At 37.6% G+C, this 19,949-nt stretch overlaps 1 protein-coding gene across 7 annotated transcripts in view; it reads left to right on the forward strand.

The window, feature by feature from the left end:
* Nucleotides 1-19,949, forward strand: part of SoxN (SoxNeuro) — a 308,059-nt gene that overhangs the window by 207,584 nt on the left and 80,526 nt on the right. For 2 of the 7 annotated variants that reach the window (XR_006881616.2, XR_006881617.2), the window contains exon 2: nucleotides 1,512-1,554. The exons of 4 other annotated variants lie outside the window; for them this stretch is intronic. The gene's annotated coding sequence lies outside the window, so the exon portion shown is untranslated. Of the gene's footprint in view, nucleotides 1-1,511; nucleotides 1,556-19,949 lie in introns of those variants that run through there. One more of the 7 variants, XR_006881624.2, reaches the window with a different exon arrangement.

A 19,949-nucleotide genomic window follows, 5' to 3' on the forward strand; every position in this document is an offset into this window, starting at 1 on the left:
AGGATTTCCCAAATGAAACTCTGAGTATCGTATATTTTATACGATATAATTTTTTTTAAACACCTGTTTTTGCAAATAAAAAAACAAAATATAGAAGACTTAAATTTTTTTTAAATTTCATCGCCGTCCCCCCTTTAAATTTTAAATGTTGGAAATCATTTATCCTTTCTGATAATTACAGTATTCGAAATAAATTGAAATAATGAATATCGTTGTACGAATGTACTGTACTGAAAACTTTTAACAGGATTTCAAATTTTGTAATTCACTGACTTTTAGCGGGGATTGAGACAGCCTTTGAGTAAGCTGTAGTTGTTTATTTGGATTTCTTATTTCTCCCGAATCTAAGCTCTGAAGGACGTAATTCTGTAACATAAAATTTTTGGTAGAACGCCAAATCATTCAATTCACTTTATTCTCAATACCTACCGGAAATCTGTAATCTTAATATTAGAGTTTACTTGTTCCAATGGAGGCTATTTGCGACTTATTACACGTTGAAACTGCAAGTCGCTGTAACGACGCTTACCTGGACCTCAGATTCGAAGTCAACGACTAGATCGTCGAACATTTTTTACATACATATAAATTATTAATACGGCAATGTACTTTTCCATATTTAAAAACCAATAATACCTTCAACATTCGATGTAACAATCGTCAGAATTTGTTTTAGATTTTAAAAACCCGGTGCTTGATGCGACGTTCCTAACCTCAAAAACTACACGCGTTATAGTAGAGGAATACGCTTTCAAATCACATACTTTCGTAATCCGTTAATTATACTTATACTTATACTTCTTTCATCGGAATAATTGCGACGAAATCCAGTTAGCCGAAACAGCTCAGAAATATTCGGCCGTTTTTCGTAGGTATAAAGTTTTAGAATTTTTCTGAACCCCAGTAGCAAAGATTATAAGTGTTACTCATTTCTTAGCGCCTTCTTACAGAGAATACCAACTCTAAATTTTAGTGTATTGTTTGCAACTTCTGCTACATCGAATACTTATATTCAGAATAATTTTTACTAAATCTCTTATTTATTGTCATCACTTTTTTTAACACTTCTAAATTTCCAACAGTAGATATTAATGTTTCTAAACGTACTTTACTAATTCTTGCTCATAAATATTGGGATAATGCATCAAAAAATATCATGATTTCAAATTATTGTTATAGGAAGGATTATAACAGTGTACCGATTATCTCTAAATTCTTATATTTCATATCAATTTTGCGTACGCGATAAAACAAAGATTCATACTAAAAGTCTCTCCGCGTATCGACAAATTTTTTTATCATAACTTGCGGCAATCAGTTACGAAAATAAATGCGGATTCTTCTCTACTTTAATATCAAGGATCGAAAATTCGAACTGTACATTTCTGGGCTTGAAACATTAACCGTGTTGATGAATACATGTTATTATTTCTCAATTTCTTCAATCGAATCTTATTTCTATCGTATTTACTTATTTATTTATTTTTTGCTCTACCTTTTCTCTATTCTAGTACAACGAGTTTCGAACAAAAGCGACTCACTCGGGAGAATAAGGTAATTATATAAAAGAATCCAAATTTTATTTCACTATCGCACTTTTTATACAAAACTCATCGACGTTTGTTCCGGTAAGACTGAAACACGATTTTACACAAATCTAAGCCATGCTTATCCAACTCACATTCGCTCATCAACGTTATCTTCGCCCCCTCCTAAAATCCTGCGGATCTCATTTTCACGTCTCCGAGAAGTTGATTGTCAAAAAATAAACGATATTACATCCAGCATATGAGTTACGACTGTTGAAAAAAAAATGATCATTTAGTGGAAATGTAATTGTTTACACTTCATTGTCTCGCCAGTACGATGATAATTTGTTCACCCAGTCTTAATATTTCTCTACGGATGAAACACATCGTAAACACATTATCTTTATCGTTTATATATGTTATTTCACCAATGTTTTTTAATTATTGACACATCCGCGCGTACAAAACACAAATATACACGCGCCAAGTATCTTGTGTATGCATATTCGTATGACATTTTTACTTGTGTAAACATGTTTTTCAACGGTGAAACAAATTTCTTATATTTAATCGTGATCCACCGCGTATAATCAAATGATGTTTATTATATGTATATTTTCGCAGCCGCGTTTATCCGCGAATAATAGCAATAGATCATGGAACGAATGAATATTCAAGTTATCAAAAAGAGATTAAAACAAGCTTTACAATATCTAAACAAACCGTTCAAGTCATGGCGAGAAAATTTTACAACGAATAAGTACGTCGCTAAATATAACTGATGCAAAATAGGACACGGAGTGAAGTTTGACGGAATGAAAATTTCATTGCGTGCAGGGATGCCTATACGTAGGTACATACATATAGGGCATTCCACACCAACTCAGTAAACGGTTGACCGTAACATTTTCTAATTTCATCAAGTACTTTTCCTACGTTAGTATAGCTCCTGAAAAGCTTCCAAAATATTTTCATATCTTTTTTAATCACTCGTCTTTACCGTATGATTTCTTAATCCCATCTCGAAAACACCCAAATTGATGTTAATGAAACGTAAAAAAAAAAAAAAAAAACGTGGTTTCCGCAATGAAACATTTTCACGCAAGATTCAGAGTGAGACCTAGTTTTCTTTCCACTTTTGTTAGTCAGTTTTTCTATTTTTTCGATCGTTGTTTCTATTTTCATACCTGTTCAAAATCTACTGTAAAATTTTGTGCGTTTGTCTAACTGGAGAAACAATTTTAAAAATCCGTAAAAAAGCCCGAGATGCGGTACGTATTGTCATAGATTTCTAACAGGTACGAAAGTAGAAAAAAACGATTAGAAAAATAGAAAAAAATTGTAATGAGAAAAAAAAAACAAAAACCACCAGGTCCCATCCCGAATCTTGGGGTGAGAATGTTTCACATCGGAAATCGAACGAATTTTTTCTCTTGTTTCACTAGAATCAACGTAGGTGTTTTAGAGATGTTTGAAAAAATCGTAGGGTAATAAAGAGCGAATGAAAAAATGTGAAAAATTTTGTTTCGGAAACTTTTCAGGGATCGTACCAACGTAGGAAATATCCTTGGCGAGATGAAGAAATGTCACGGTCATGTATGTATGTACGTACAAATAAATGCAAATTCAGGTACACGTGGATAGAGACATTAATTCGACGCAGTAAATATCATATCGAGTGAAGTAAACGGGGCATTTGTCACATATATACATACATATATATATATTTATATAAAATATTCATGCATGTAACGTACAAGTCGTTTCGAGTTAAAAGGCAAGGTTTGGGGGTGGGGGTGGGGGTGGATAAGGGAGAGAAGGAGGGGTACCCTCGCCACTAAATGCAAATGCGGACGAGGCAGGCAAAGTGTAGAGCATAAGCGGGGTTCTGGCCAAAGTGCTTTCAATTACCTATATATATATATGTATATGCATGTATGCATATGCGTGTATTCTCGATGTCGTGTGTCACGGTTTGGGCCCGACAATCGAGGGTTAGTCGGCTTCTCGCCTTATAAATACGCCTACTTTTCCCCTGTTTAAACGAATCGTCGCGACACGGTGAAAATAATTGGCAAACTCTTTACCTCTTACCGATGATTATTGTTGTTATTATTATTAGGGCCCGGATTAATACGTAAATACACATTTTTTTTTTATTGAAATCATTTTCATTCCGTAGTTGGTTTTTTACATAAAGTATGATGCTTAGAGCCGGAAAATGTAGTTTCTATTTTCCATGTTTTAGTTTTTTAAGTATATATTATACGCACATATTTTGTAATTTTTCAATATATATTCATTTTGGCTCTAATTATTATTGTATAGAGAAAATAGTCCGATAATTCTCGTATACACGTGTAGGTACCATACACTGAGAAAAATTTCTACTACTTTTCTACTTTTTAATTAGAAAAATTCAGTAAAACAGGTATCGTTAAAAAAAAAAAAAAAAAACCGTTCGAATATTGTTGGAATTACGAAAATCGAAGTACGCGTAATAATTTTGCGCTATTGTCGATCCTTTTTTAGTAATTGTAACGCGAAATCAGTTTGTTCGGTTTGCTCTACTTTTTTTAGTTAAACAAGGCTTTAACGTCGATTTTTTCGTTTCACAAGCATTAAATTTTCGCAACAGTTAGAAGAAAATCTAGCAACAGCGATCGTAATGAGAAAGAATAGTAACGGATACCAGACTTTCCGGTAACAGCTAGAAAACTAATTTTCATTTTGTACCTAGAACTATATTTTTCGATTGTGGTAAAAAATGGAAATAGTCAAGGACTGAGCGGTAATCGGAATTAAAAATTTCTCCCAGTGCACGTATCTTCTCTTCCAACTTTCCAGCGCTTCGATGTACGATGTGTTTAATGTAAACGCCTCTTGTAGGTGTCATGCAACAATCAATATTTGATGAAAAAACATAAATTTTTCACTGAAATTAAATACATCTGTATGCAGAGTGCGTTTAGCATTTTATACATTTATATTTAGTACGTACCAAATGGAAGCGAAAACTCGTCTAAAATATGATTAATAATTATCTTACATATAATTCTATAACTTTTACGAAACTCAAAATAAGCAACTCAAATTCCTTGAACAGTGTTCACAGCGACTTTGCAGTACAGATATTTCTTTTCGTGAAAAGATCAAACATCCGAAGAGTTCGCAAGTCTTTTTTTCGAAATTTAGTTAGAAAATAAAAGCATTTCTCGGATTTCTCGGATTTCTCCACTATTTTGCGGATAAAAGTAACACGCCCATTCTCAAATACATTATCGGGGGTGTTTATTTGCCAGGCTTGTTTTGGTCCAAGCGTAAACAGACTAGAACTCAACGTCCTCCCTCAGCTCTGTTCCATTCGCATCATTCAGAGTTGGATGCTTTGGGTTTATGCTCGGTTATACAAGTAGATTCAGAGATTCAGCGTGCGCGTGTGTTTTTAGCACAGATGCGCGTATGTAACTTCTATCGTGAATAGTTTTTCTTTCCTTCATTATCATTATTTTGGTATTTCGTCATCGCAACCGAGTGCCGAAATTTATCACATCATATAATGACGTTGGTAATAAATTGCGTGAAAGAGGTGCTAAGTGTTTCTTATTCTACATTATACACGAGCGGCGGAAACTATCGTTCACTACTCAACGCCGCTAACAAGGTACTTGTGCCATTATTCCTGTAAGATTTATTTATACTTGGATTTTAGTGTAATTTTATATGCGGGCTCGTTGAAAACCGCTCAATGGGCTTGAGAGGTGATAATGAATGATTTACACAGTTGTCGGGATTTTACGTAATTGAATAATTTACGAGGTCTCGCGCTCTCCGCGCGCTATATTTATATCGTCCATGCGCTGGCATAGCCACACACACACACTTATAACAAGCATTTACTTTATACATCAACGAGATAAATAATTTTTTCACGGCAACCTGTTTAAGCGTCGTTATTACATAGTTGTGAGACTTTTAGAAAAAAGATTATTCGAGGGGAAAAGAAACGTTTAATTTTCGTAAATGGAAACATTTTTCGCGGGGATGATAACAAAAAAAAACAATTATTTATATCGAGCGATGAAACATCGCATGTCTAACGGCGTAAGGTCATAAGCACCACCTTTTACGACTTTTTTATTTTTTTTTTTCTGATCGTATCCAGGTTTGGAATATGAAAATGAGAGAAATTTCCAAAGGCTATCTCTCTCCTAGACTTTTACTTCAATTGGTTCGAAACTTTGGGAAAATATTCTTGATATGTTGTACTATGAGTGAAAAGAGATTTTTTTCAACTGATTTTTTTACATTTCCAAACCCATGTAACCCCTTATGAGCGAAAGGTCGTATATACCGGCAGATACGACCTTCCGCTATTGATTCAACGATAAAAACCTATGTCGATTCATTCCATAATGTCTTATGTGCCAGGAATATATATTTTTTTTTTTTTTTTTTCCTTTTTGGTTTTCAGTATAAATTCATCAAATAAAAGCAAAAGGTTGTATTCGGTGGTAGGTACGACTTTTTCGTCCTGATGAGAATTGAAAAAGTGATCTACGACGATAATTGCGCAAGGGTGTAACTCCCAAAAATTATTATTTTTATTCCTAAATTCCGATAATTGGTGATTTGTTCGCTGATTCCTCACCGTATAACTTTGCTACTTTCAATTGTTTATGCGTTTCAGTAGTCTTTGGAGCGTTTGGATTAAAAATATGAAACTGGTGCTTACGAGCTTCTTTTTTTTTTTTTATCTTCGAGAACTTTTTTTTATAACATTTCTGGATTTTTGCAGATTTCGATTCATCTATACGTTTCAATCGTTTTCAGAACGATTGCAGAAAGAAAACAAAAACATGGTTGTTACGACCTTCTGTTTTGATGTTTTTTTTTTTTTTTCACGTACTTATCAATGGAAAAAGGTCGTATCTACCCAACGTACGACCGTTTGCCTTTATATTTTCAAACGTTTGATTTCGATCGAATTACACGTTCGGATCATTTTCGGAACGAACGGTTGAATGAAAAAATTATACGCCATTTTTCCGCTAAAATTACATTTTTGGCGCTTACGACCTTATGCCGTTAGACACGCGACATGTTTTGTCGGCGAAAATTCACCGGTAAATATGTCCGAATTTAATAACGGATACAACGACAATATATAATACTTGTTATAGTATCTTCAAGCGTGCAAATATACTTCGCACAGGTTTTTCAAGTTTCTTCGCAAACTTGTTTCTGCACAAGCGCTACGCAGTGGCGCTCGATTAGGCTTTGGAAGAAGACCGCTCGATTATATAGGCTATTAATATTATGCTTCAGACGGCGGCTAGGCAAGCGAGAAAGAAAAGTCACAGTATCAATGACTTCGTGACTAGTAGAAATTACTATTCGATTAACTCATACGTAAGTTTTGACGCGAGGAGTATACGTATACGTTTTTTGGTAACTTGGATGAAAATATTGACGTTGATAAAATTAATGGCGTATAAACCAAACAAGAAAGTTAGAACCACGTCGATACCCAATTTTTTTTCTATTTTCTTTTACTTACGAGTGAAAACCTGTTTGCTTATGTGAATTATCGTCCATTCGAATAAAACAATTCTTTCCTCGCAGTTAAATCAGTCGTGTATAATTATACGATTTTCGATTATTTTCTATAACTTAGGTATGAAAATCCTCCAATTTTTAGGCCCTAGATTTCATCATTTACGAGGAAGACGTTAATCCGTTTCATCACGTTTTTGTGATTGAATTTTTCTCTTCGAAAATTTAGCACTTTTTTTTATTAGAAAATATGTTTGAGCTGACGTGGTTTTGTGTAAAAAAAATCGGATCTTTCCGAATATGAAATCTATTTTAATGTGGATACTCAAGATTTGCCAAAAACACGTTTTTCCGAAATCTTCAGTTCCGCGCATGCGAAGGGGGGGGGGGGGGGGGGAGTGAATAATTTTTTCTTATTTGTGCGACAAAGTAAACCTTTTGAAGTGGATTCTGAAATTATAGAGTTGATAAAAATGAATATATTATACATCTTTGGAACATTTGTATAAATTTAATTGTGATCACATTTTCAACCCATTATATAAATTTCAGGATTTACTTCAGTATTTATACTTTTTTGCGCGAAAAAATGAAAACCACGGATTTTTTTATCTATTGCACACGCGAGACTGGGAATTTCGAAAAAAATGTGTTTTTGAGCAGTTCTTAAAAACCATCCTCGAAATGGATTTCATATTCGAAAAGATCAGAATTTTTTTCAACAAAAACATATTAAGGCATATTTGTTATCCAACGACAAGAAATACTCAAAATCTGTAGGTAATGGAGCATTTTAAAAACGTGATAAAATTGATTACCGTGTTTTTTGTAATCGGAAAGATCTGAAAGTCAAAAAATTAGAGGATTATCATATCTTACTGTATACTATATACAGCCAAATTGCAGCCATATCAAAATTTTCACACTAAAAAGTTGACCGAAACTTGGTTCATTGGTCAATAAGTTATTATAGTGAACTCCGACCAAGAGAGAAACCGTTTTCAAGTTTAGGGGATGTCGGAACCGAATGAGAAATAACTCTAGATTAGAGTGACACAATAATTGTTTGAGTTGAATTAATTTAAGGTAATTCGTGTAATTTAAATTGATGTTTTTCTCAAATTAATTTTTTCAATTCAAGTAAATTTCTCTAGCTTAACTTAATTAATTTCAATTCACGTATATCAATTTCTTTTATACATATAATTCAATAATTCATTCAAGAGAGTTTCAAAAAATTTCGTTACATTTTTTTGTATTACCTGTTAATTCGAACAAATTTTAATTCAACTTAATTTTATTATTTCAATTAAATTTTTTTCTCTCTGTAAACTCTGAAAATAATTCTGCCACGAATCCAAACTGATTCAAAAGAACTTGATTTAATCTTCCGTAATTCAGTTGCTTCTCATTATTTGAGTTAATTTTTAATAAATCAATTAACTCAGGTAAATTATAATGACTATGAATAACATACCTATCGACACATCAATTCAGTGACGACTCGTTCGAATTTTCAAATTCAACATGGCCGATCTAACACAACGGTGACTTTATAGATCCATAAATTTCAGTAACCCTTTGATGTAAACATACACCTTTTATACATATAAAATCATGACAAAAATCACGAGAGAGAGAGTGATAAAAATGCGCATAAATTACAGATAAGCATCCGCCGGTTAATCGTAACGCCAACGAATTTCCTTATCGGTATATTAGATTACAGTTACGATTAGAGCGATCCCCGCGACTTTGCGGTTACCGCGAAAGCCGCTAAAAATTTATAACATATCGCGTGCCGTTTATATTTTTATGAAAAAATATAAATCGGAGAAAAACGTCGGGTTACATCAAAACTGCAACTCGACTCGACGTTGAGCACACCTCGCGGTTTCTCCGTTGCCAAAGCGTAAAACTTCCCGGTAACGGGCCGCAAATCTGCGGCTAAATTCACGGCGATGGTTGCGCGTCGTAACTAGAGGCGGAAAACCAACGGTTTGTGAGGTAAAACTGACGCTGATACAGGAGGATGGAGGGTGGGGGTGGGGGTGGGGGTGGGGGATCCCGGTTATAACTTACCCTGTTAACTTTAATCGGCTGCGCGTCGCTGCGCTCCCAAACTGCATGCGCTTCTCCTTCTCCGCTGATCGTGAGCGAGTGGTCCCGGAACTCGTGCAGCATCGCGTTCACAGCCAATTACCTAAAAATATCCACTCCTTCCTCGAGTTGTGTACATATACCTTAGACCTGTCCTTAAGAAGGGCAAAATCGAATTTTAATGGTCTTACCCCCCAAATTGGTTCGAAATAATTAGAAAAAAAAAATGTCCGAATTTTTAAAAATTCTTTCCTCCATATTTACCCACGCCTAGGAAGCCTTACTTTTTGCCATAAGAAAAGCATCGGTTTTTCGGGATTTTTAATCGTTTTTTTTACCGCTGCCGTAATTATCAGCTAAAAAATCGCAAATTCTCAGAAAATGTTGACAGTTATGTTACCTTTTTGTCCAATTTTTTGGAATTCGATACAACCAATTTTTGGGCTAGATCGATCGACTTTTTTCCGCGTTTTTCGCAACATACAGAGAATGAAGATGTGATTGATCTAGCCCAAAAATGTTTGTATCGAATTTCAAAAAGTTTCAACCATTTATTTACGCGCGTATGAGAAGGTCAAGGTCGGATTGTTACACGGGGTTAGTACAAGGTCTCACAAAGTTTCGATTTTTTTTTTTTCTTTTTTTTTCAACTATCAACTGACAACGAACTTGTTGTTAATACAAAAAACTATGTTCAAAACTCAAAATCTATTTCCACCGATCGCGTGAGTTGAAAGTGGTAATTTTTTGTACCACGCGCATGCGCTGTTGCAAACAAATCTGAGATTACGCGATCATAACCTCAATTTCGTATCTTGCGCAGAAACGCGTAGCGTACTCTTGTTACTTCAGCCTCGCCTATACGACTCATGTTGCAAACTTACTCTCGGCCCGAAAAGACCGAGTCTGCCTCTTTCTTACACGATATATATTATTTTCTGGTTCACAGAGACTTTCTTGACTCAAATTCAACTCGAACAGCCTGTTCAACCATCGTTTTGACATGACTTTTTTATTTTCAACACGGCACGTTTTTGGCGTTAGTATACATCCCACACATCCTTAATCGTAAGCTCACTGTAAGAATCTTGTATCGCGTGCGCCTAGATTCTTCGCGTGCATTGTGCGTGCAGTAACACCCTTGACCATAGACGGTCAGTTTCAATTAACAAATTAGTTTACCCGCAGGTATATCAGTGGAACGGCCATTTGTCGCCGTAAACGTCGGGCGGGCCGTACGTTCAAGTCCCAAAATCCCGGGCCAGGAACGGCATCGGCTGCACGAAATCTAGATTTCAGTGGCCTCGGGCGTGCCTAAGTACCAACTTCGGATGGCCCTAAATCGTAACATATATCAAGTTGCCGGTGAGGGTGGGCTACCGGCACCAGGTGTTCTTCCTCATCCCCATTCCCGTATACCTTATAGTTCTCATACCTTCCCTCCGATGTACGGGGAGCTGTTCCGACACCTTGCGGGCCCTGCGAAGGGGGGAGAGAGCCGAGGACTTCATAGCCGCCTCCACCCTACCAGGAATGCCACCAAACTCCATCTGATAAAATCGCCCGGTATCCAGTTCGGATCTGATCGTAGGGTTCGTCAGAGATTCAACAGGGGACTTTGGTGGAATTCCGTGAAAAGTGGCTAAACATCGGTTTCGTTAACTGCCCTGAATTTAAGCTTGGTGAATAGTTGACCGAATTAGAATTAGATTCAACAATCGCTTCTCACCCTTGAAAAATGGTCTTTAAATTTAATATATATGGGGAATCACATGCGATCTTATACTTAGCATTGGGTAGTAATTTCAGTATGTGGCAGTACTTTGAAACACTACCGTCCGCATTTTTTTTTTTTTTTTGTTGGCATAATCAACTCTTCAAATTTTGTGGAGTAAAATTTCAGTCCTGTCGAGGTGGTTCGGTTTTTACTTTGAAAGAGCAACATTTGATTCTACAAAATTTGAAGAAGCCGTTTCGAAGTTAGGATCAATTTAACGTCGTATTTTCGGACCAGTCTTAAAAATTTGAAAAAAAGTTGCAGAAAATTCTAGTCAAAAGTACCAAGATTTTGAAAATCTACCGGAAATATTTTTCCTATTCATTTCTAAGATTTTTGGAAATTTTTTTCACTCTTCTTAGACCATCCCAAAAATTGTGCTAGGTACAATAAACTGTGTGATCGTGAAGGTAGTAAATAATTCGTAACTTCGAAGCCAGTAAAGATACGTCTTTTTGCAAGGTATGAAAATTTTTGCGATTCCGAGTAGAACTGTCTTTTTTTATTTATGGATTTTCAACAATGCCCTAAAAATTCAATGTTCATAATAACGACTTTCAACTTTGGCACGGTGACTGATAACGAGAAATGAATGGAAAAAAAAACACTGTTACGCCTTTATTTGAGAATAATACCGTACCTACACTGAAGCTAGAAGTAAATCGACGCTAGATAAAACCGTATGAAAATCCGCATACATGGTGTCTTGAATATTTTTTACTCTCGGCAAATCCCGAAAGGTTTCATCTAGTTTTTTTTTCATGGAGAGAGGGAGCAGTACCTTCAAATGAACACAATCCAATGACTGGTTTTGGAATACCGCAACTGTAATTTGAGCAACTCTGCAGTATATATATGTGCCTCTAAATACCTACCTATGGGATTCTGAGGGGGTAAAAATTATTCATTGCGCCAGACTCTGGACAGGAAGGGGGGCGAGAAGGGGTATTCCATTTTTTTTTTTTTTCATGAGCTAGCGATCCCACCTTGAATAGTAGGCATAAGGGCGTGACGAGGTTACCTGGCGGGTAAGCTGAGTTCTCTTTCCCGTTCAATGTTGCGCAAGAAAAATTGTTTCAAAATAGTACGTTGCGCCGTTTAGGTACTCGATCCGCGATATCGAAGATAGTGTGAAGATATTTTCTCTGCGAATGTGGTCTCAACTTTTCACCTGACACATTGGTCCAGAAGACGACTTTTAACAAAGCTCGTGTCGTCTATTTTGACCCACGAGAAGCCTCTTCGAGACGTCTCAAGTCCAAAATATGGTTTTCCTGTACCGCGTGAAGTCGCAAGATTTTTCTTCCACGTCTCTTCCTTTGTTCTTACCTCGAATTTTCTCATTCTTCTACCGTTATTGTCAGCTGCAGTTCTCTCCGTTTACGAAATCAGGCTCATCGTCAGCGACGGATTACGTCTGCGCAAGAGGTATTAAATTGCTCCCTTGAGCAACGCTATTTGCGCATGCGTGCATTGTCCCGCGTTATGAAATGGCGTGGAATCAGTGACGTTTTCACGTTCCTAAGTAAATCGTTTCCCTTGGAGCGTCAATTCTAACCTTCTGTGGATCGGCACTACATGCGCAATCTGTGCGCATAGCCGAGTACAAAGTTCTGCGTTTGCAAGGGCCAGATAATCCAAGAGACGTAAGACGAATAAGAGGAAGGAGAGCTAATGACCAATTCGCATGCTCGGGTTAGCCGCGACAAAACTCGGTACTTCGTCATCGGTACCCTGACTCTGTTTCTTTCTCTCTCTCTCTCTCTCTCTCTCTCTCTCCCTGCTTCTAATTTACCGCGATGCTAATCTTCCGATTTGTCTTAATTCATCCGCGGTGGCGCTCGAGTCGCACCTTCTATTCCTGGTAATAATTCTCATCAACCCTCTTCTGGGTAATTTCATTTCTCTCTCTATATATGTATGTATATATATATGCGTGTGTGTGTGTAGATTGTTTGTTCCGTCCGGTTCCGTGTTCCAAGATTTCCTTCCCGGATTCAAACGCTAATCTACCCGCCAATTTCTACACCCCTGTGCATGCTCACATGCCTCCTGGGGGTTCAACTTATCGTACCTGCAACATATCCTGCCTTGTTTTTCATACTTCTGATCTGATCATGTCACGGCGAAAGACGAATGCTTCGGAACGGATTGCCGATGGTTACTAAGTGCATGCGATGCTTTTGTAAAAGCAAAAAAAAAGAAACGAAAACAACCGTTAAACAAAATGGTACGTTGAAATTTGTGGAGACGAACGTAAAGTCGGAGAATTTCGATTAACGCGTACTTTTATTTTTGTTAGCGATCGATCGGTACCTGCCAAAATTATTAGCGAAACTTGACTATTCATAACGAACTTTCGCGTAGGTATAATTAATTAGTACGATATAAAGTAAAGACAAAAGTTTCGATTCCATTGAAGAATATCATGAACGAAAATCACGCGATCAGGATCAGATAAGATCGTACAGTTATATCTCTAGCACAAGGTAAGCGGTACTTTTTTATTCTATCAAACGGAGGTCGTAATGCGACGTAGTAGGCGAACAGAGGCGAGACTGTGCCGAGATTGCCGGTTACCAACTTTCCGGTCGCCACAGTTTCTTCGGCTTTGCGAGCGCGACGCCGACAGCCTTGGTTACGGCAAAATAATTAATTTTCGAGCCGCCGTCGACGGTGTGTAGATCCAATATGCATGTACAGTTATATTCCAGCCACACGGAGCGTACAAGGTACGTAACTAGTGGGCATTACACGCGTGGTAGGTACATACCTGGTTGGAAAGTGCCCAGGCTGTGTTATTGCTTTATACGTGTTGCTCATAAAAAACAATGACTGCGCTAAAGGTTCCGGTATTATGCAAAACATTTTTCAAAGAACTCGCAAGACGCGCGTGAAACATGAATTAATAAATAAGGACGGCCCTACGAAATGTTCGATTAAACGTGACATTTGAAATCCGCGCAATCGTCGTTTGTCTGTAAATTGTCTTTTGTCTCTGGGTTTGGTCAAAATATTGTTTACCATGTTTGCAAACGGGAGGGACGGACTATTTTTTATGATATTGTTCTTATTATGACCGAGCATAGAGTGGTCACGTGACCCAGAAAGGGTCGGTATCGCGAGTGACTCAGTTAGGGTTGCTTCAAGCACTGCCAAATAAAAGCGAAACCTTCGGCGCTCCTCATACCTAATGAGTACAAAACTTAAAGCTCATTGTCCGTGTGTCTGACAAACAGTCTCGACGCAGACCCTCGAGAATTTCGTGATGAGATAAGTACTTATGTTGACCGATTTTCACAAGGAATAATAATAACAATCTTATATCCACAAATTCACTCTCGACAAAAACTGACGTACGAATAAGCTCGGATGAGGTGAATGTTTTTCGTCATTCAGAGACGGAGATAGAGAGAGAGAGAGAGAGAGAGAGAGAGAGTTGCGTATGATGCATTGTGTATTCGTTGTTATTTTTGAGAATTTCAGGCGAAGTGTACAAGTGCTCATGTAGGTGCAAATGTTGTGAGTATCGAGTATGTTTTTCACCGACGAGGCGCAGCAGCATATTGATTAGCGGAATTGGGATACGTCGGATAATATTGGCAGACCGTTTGTTTTTCATTATTCTCGTCTCTGTTTTTTGGCACTTTCTCGCTTTCCTTACGCCGTGGGCGTGTGCACGCATATATGCATCCGTAATACCTGCGCATTCGGTTTATACCTGCTAAGGTACGGCGATTACGACGCGTCAGCGGTCGTTGACTCTTGCGGGGGCCCCAACCGCGTCACGTTAAACAAACATATCGGACCCCGGGGGTACCGGTTCAAAAACAAAACCCTGCCGCCGCTGCAACGCCTGCTCACTAATTTCTATATCGTGCCGTTTCACACCTGAGGACAGCTATTAGTCATTCCGGGATAAAAATAAATCCTTTCAAGGCTTCGCCATCGCCAACGTTTCTGTAAAAAGATGTTGCCGCCTCGTCTCAACCGCGAATACGAAACATATAGCTAATAAATTCCTCGACTACGAGTTTATCAACTGACAAATCCGATCGTAGTTTCGTTCATTTTTATTCTACGACGATCTACCGTTATCGCAGAAGTGGGTACAGCCAATTTTCACCTCGTGTGATTATAGTTAGTCGCACATTCAGACCTTGACCCAATTCGCTGTTCGTTTGATGCAAAGACGAAACGGTCAAACTCATTCTTAGCAGTCCGAGTGACAGACTGCGCATCCGCGAAATAATCGAACTCTACCGGTCGGAAATATTTTCTTCTGCAAGGCAGGGGAGCCAACTTACTCGAAAGGTGGCGTAAGATTTCGAACTCTTCGCTTCGAGTGGTAAAAAGAAATTATGTCACTAGGATCACTCGTAACTGTTATCGGTCATCAGTCAGTTAACCGTAAAAGTTTGTCCAGCTTTTCCGGATCTTTGAATCGAGTGTTTAAGATCTGTTTAACCTAAAGAAATTCGCATTACCTGCCTAACTTCCGTAAGCCGAGTTTGCAGGTTATGATGCTTGAGTTGGCCAGCCTGCATGAAAATCCGACAAAGCTCGCGCATGCGCAGTCGGACCGTCAATCTCACAAGTTCACCGTTGCCTCTCGGTTTAACAATGAACCAAAATTACTCTCATCGCCATGAAACAGAATCGTATTCGTTGGAGAAAAAAAACTATTTAGAAACAAATATTCGTTTCTGTTGTGAATAAAAAATCACTTTCCAGCCACGTGTGCAGGTTTGATACTTTTATTGGAACGAACTAACGAAGGTTAGAGGAAATCAGCAGTTCTCACGAAACGTGTGACCCTTACCCCATGTTGAGAAATAACTTTGCGAAAAAAAAAGAGAAAAAATTGTGAGTTCGTGTCCAACCATGAACTGCAGGCAGTGGCGAAATATCGTACCACAACGAATTGAATTATTCGACGGTCTGCAACGTTTGCTCACTTCACCTCGAGTCCTGGAAATATTTTGAGCCGTGCTGCACGTGACCCGGTCATTCGGTCCTTCAGCTGTACACTTTAAGTGTTTTGCTTCTGCCGGCACGGTCGTCGGTGTCATGGTCAAACCGTCGAACAAATCGAAAGTTGGGACAACATCATTTTCGCGCTTTTTATTTTTCCTCCAGATTCAGAAGTTGGCATATTACACACACACGCACACAAACACACACACACACACGGCCACGGCAAAAGCTACACGTTTGTTTAATTAAACATACACACAATCGTCGATCCGCAGATCAAATATTGCCTGGGTTGATGAATTTTCATTTACATATTCGGTTATAAACGTCGTGGCTGTAAACACGCTATGCAAATTAAAATTTATACACGTGATATTTACATTGCACAGGATATGTAGAAAAATTTGTTTTTTTTTTCTTTTATACTTTGGTTCTGGCTGCGGCGTTACATTCGATATTGCAACTCTTGGGACAACAGCGTATGGTGCGTTGATGTACCGAGAGAAATTTGTAACATAATGTTCTGTACGGGTGTACGATTTTTATTCTCACTGCCAATCGCTCCGTAGACTTATTTTCATCCTAAATATTGAAAAATAAGAAAAAAAATTACAATCGGAAGACAGAAGTACGTATATCAAAGTTCAAAGCCAGAAGGGCTTATACATTTTTTCAATATTTAGCTTGAAAATAAGTCTGCGCTACGATTGGCAATGAAAAAAAAAAAAATTATACACCCTTTGGCATCAGCACCGCGAATTGATGTAATGAGTTGATATCAAACCTTGTTTAGCTACAAAAACAAAAAACTAATTGTATAAGTCAGCTAATATACGAAAATCGTAGTATTGATTACTGTAATTGCACCAAATAATTACTTGTATCAAATTTTTTTTTTTTATAACTCAAACTGGTATCATTTTTCTGGAACTTTATTCATAACCTGTTTTAAAAGACCCAAGAAACTCGAGTTTCCTTACTGTTGCAGCAGCGTTAGTTCAAGTGGACAACCGGCACAATTGCCACGGAGAAAAGTAACCGAGACAGGAAAAACAATTTGTTGAAATAAATGCACGCGTATAATATACCTAAATATTATACAATCAGCAAAGCGCGTCATCGTATATTAATTCAGTGAATTCGTCCTGCGCTTATCCGTTTCAAATTCGATAAGTCAGCGAATGGGATGAGTTGAGAGGGTAGGAAAAGGGAAGGGCTCAGTCGCTGCCGAGCGTCTAATTACGTAATTACGTAATTAAGACATAACGACGTACCGCTTCGCTTACACAAACTCGATACGCGGATGCACCTCGCTCTACTATAATTACTAATTACTCATTAGCATGCGCCACTTGGTGTTGATGTTACACCACACATCGCGTGTTGGTATGTAATACACTCTGCGTACGAATTTGCGATTGGTACTTATGTATGTACGTACTTGTTCGTATCCATAGGTATTAACGTATCCGCATCCGCATCTCACTGTTGTATTTTGCTCATCGATGGCAAGTAGCGTTCAAGGATACGCAGACTCATTTTGCGGCGGCTCTCTTATAATGCCTACGTGATATTATCGTCGACACGGATGTGCGATGCTTGGTTTAAAAAATTTTGCGACCAATTGGAATTCCGGTGAAGACGTTTAACTGAAAATTTCACACAATGTTGAGGAATTCTTCAGAGATGTACAGTTTTCTGTTACGAAATTTGGGGTAAAATGTACTTCGGGGCGATCAATATTTCTATTTGACATAGCCGTATGTGTAATCGAAAATGAACGAAGAGTGAACGTTCGCTGGTGTGATTAGTATAGTATATATGTAAATTGAGAGAAAAAAGTCATTGAATCAAACTAAATGTGTGGTCATCGGTGGCGAAGTAAATATTTATTTTTGTCAATTCAAGATCTGTTGGTCTAATAAAATTTAGTTAAAATCAGTCAAACATTAATAAAATTATTGTACATATATATTAACATATTGTGATATTATACTAACGATATTTATTTGTGTCAATTCAAGATCTGTTGGTCTAACAAATATTTACTTTGACGCCCGTGGCCAAACATTTAGTCGATTCAATGACTTTTTTTCTCTCAGTGGATGTTTGAAATTCAGACTCTCTCATTTTCAGCGCCGAAGCTCAAGGGTGCCTGTGTAGTTACGTATTACACGCTCCGACGATATTATAGTTTGGTTGCATCAATGCAGGCAGCGTTAGTTATCCTTATAAACGACTGACAGTCTCACAGCAGGATTTTGTTATTAATTGATACGCATCTCATATATAGCCCCGGGTCTGCCGCGCCATATTAAACCGATAATGAGATTAATTAACGCGAGCTAAAAATGGATGATCCCAATTCTGAGCTGCCCGGTGAACGGTGTTTCCAACATCCGTTTACATCGACGTGTATGCTTCGTAGGAGGACGTTATATGAGTCGAATGTATCAAGCGACAAAATTCCTTTCATGTAAACCAACACCAGAGTATGAAAATTAGGGGTGTGCGAATAAATCAAACGTCACAAATAACTCACCACGAAGCAAACAGTAATTCGATAATTGATGTTTGGATAATTCGGATTTCTCAAATTATTCGGTCGGCATCTCAAATGTGCAATTTATTATCATTATTTTTGCTCTGATCAGTTGACTCTTACTGATGAATTGAAATTGTTATCCGTTCGATATCACGTGCAAAAATCTTATGCCAAGTAGGTACATCAAAGTGGAAACTGCCAACAAAAATTTACTTTGAGACTTAGAAACCATGAAAACGATAATTAATTCAAACAAGTTATCTCAATGTCAGTTTCGCATGAGTCAAGCCAATTTTTACATCATTTTCATACTCGATGAATATTTTTGAGCGAACTGACAATTTCAACGAGGTTAGAAATGCATCAAGTTACATATCTCAGCTCTCTGTTCGCTATTTGCATTCAAATAGAGCTCAATGAAAGTTCTTCAAACCCACATTCTAATTAAAATTCTCTAATGTCGGAGTTAACCAAAACTCAGGGGCGAAATATCTGATACTATTTTCGCCTTATAGACCGTTGATTTTTTCTTCGCGGTAAAAGGACTGCGTGCGTGAATGTCATTTATTTATTTATTTTTTCTTGTTTTTGTTATGCACTTGGCGCGAGACTCCACCGAGTCTCTTGATTCGATTCGGCCACTATAGTCTAGACAAATTAGACCAAAAAGGGGCTCGCACAGAAAAAAAAGACAGCAGCGATTCGCACCCGCTGGTTTCAGCCGCCATCTTGAATTTAAGGGTCAATTTGTATTTATTGAATAACTCCTTTATTTTGAATTTCACACAAAAAATGGTAGGGACCAAAGTTGCTTGGATGTAATTAAAGTTTCTACAATTCTAGTACCCATCCTTTTTACCCTAGGATCGATATTTTTCGATCAAAACCCGAAAGAGGGGGTGTAATTCAATTATTGCATCGCGATTGTCTCGTTTATTATTGATTCTTATTGAAAATTAAATTTGTTACAACTTTGGTCGTTATTGGTTTTCCCTAGGATAGATATTTTTTTTAATTCACACCCGAAAACAGGTACGGGGTGAACCTAAATATTTTACCATCACGTTTACTGTTGATTTTTTGCGTAAAAACGACGATAAACAAGTTTGTTACAAATTAAATTTTCTGCAACATTGTTTATATTCTCGCAGCCCTAATGAAAAAGAAAAAAATTAATATCGAATTGCTCAAGCGTGTGGTTAAAAACCGAGAATGATGAACATTTTTTGAAATTGTCCGTAGAATTCGACTGCAGATTTTGCTTTCACAAAGAATCTGAGAATCAAGTTGATCGAGCATCGTTAAACAAACGTATATACGTAATACAACAACGTACCTACGCGAATGCCTCGCAAGAGAGAGAGAGAGAGAGAGACCTTCGTATGCGTAAACGTGCGGAAATTGATACTCACGAGAAAGAGGCTAGGAGGGAGAGAATGATAAACGTGCTCGAGTGAGCGTAAGC

Source organism: Neodiprion pinetum, chromosome 2 (genome assembly GCF_021155775.2).
Source record: "Neodiprion pinetum isolate iyNeoPine1 chromosome 2, iyNeoPine1.2, whole genome shotgun sequence".
Lineage (NCBI taxonomy): Eukaryota > Metazoa > Arthropoda > Insecta > Hymenoptera > Diprionidae > Neodiprion > Neodiprion pinetum.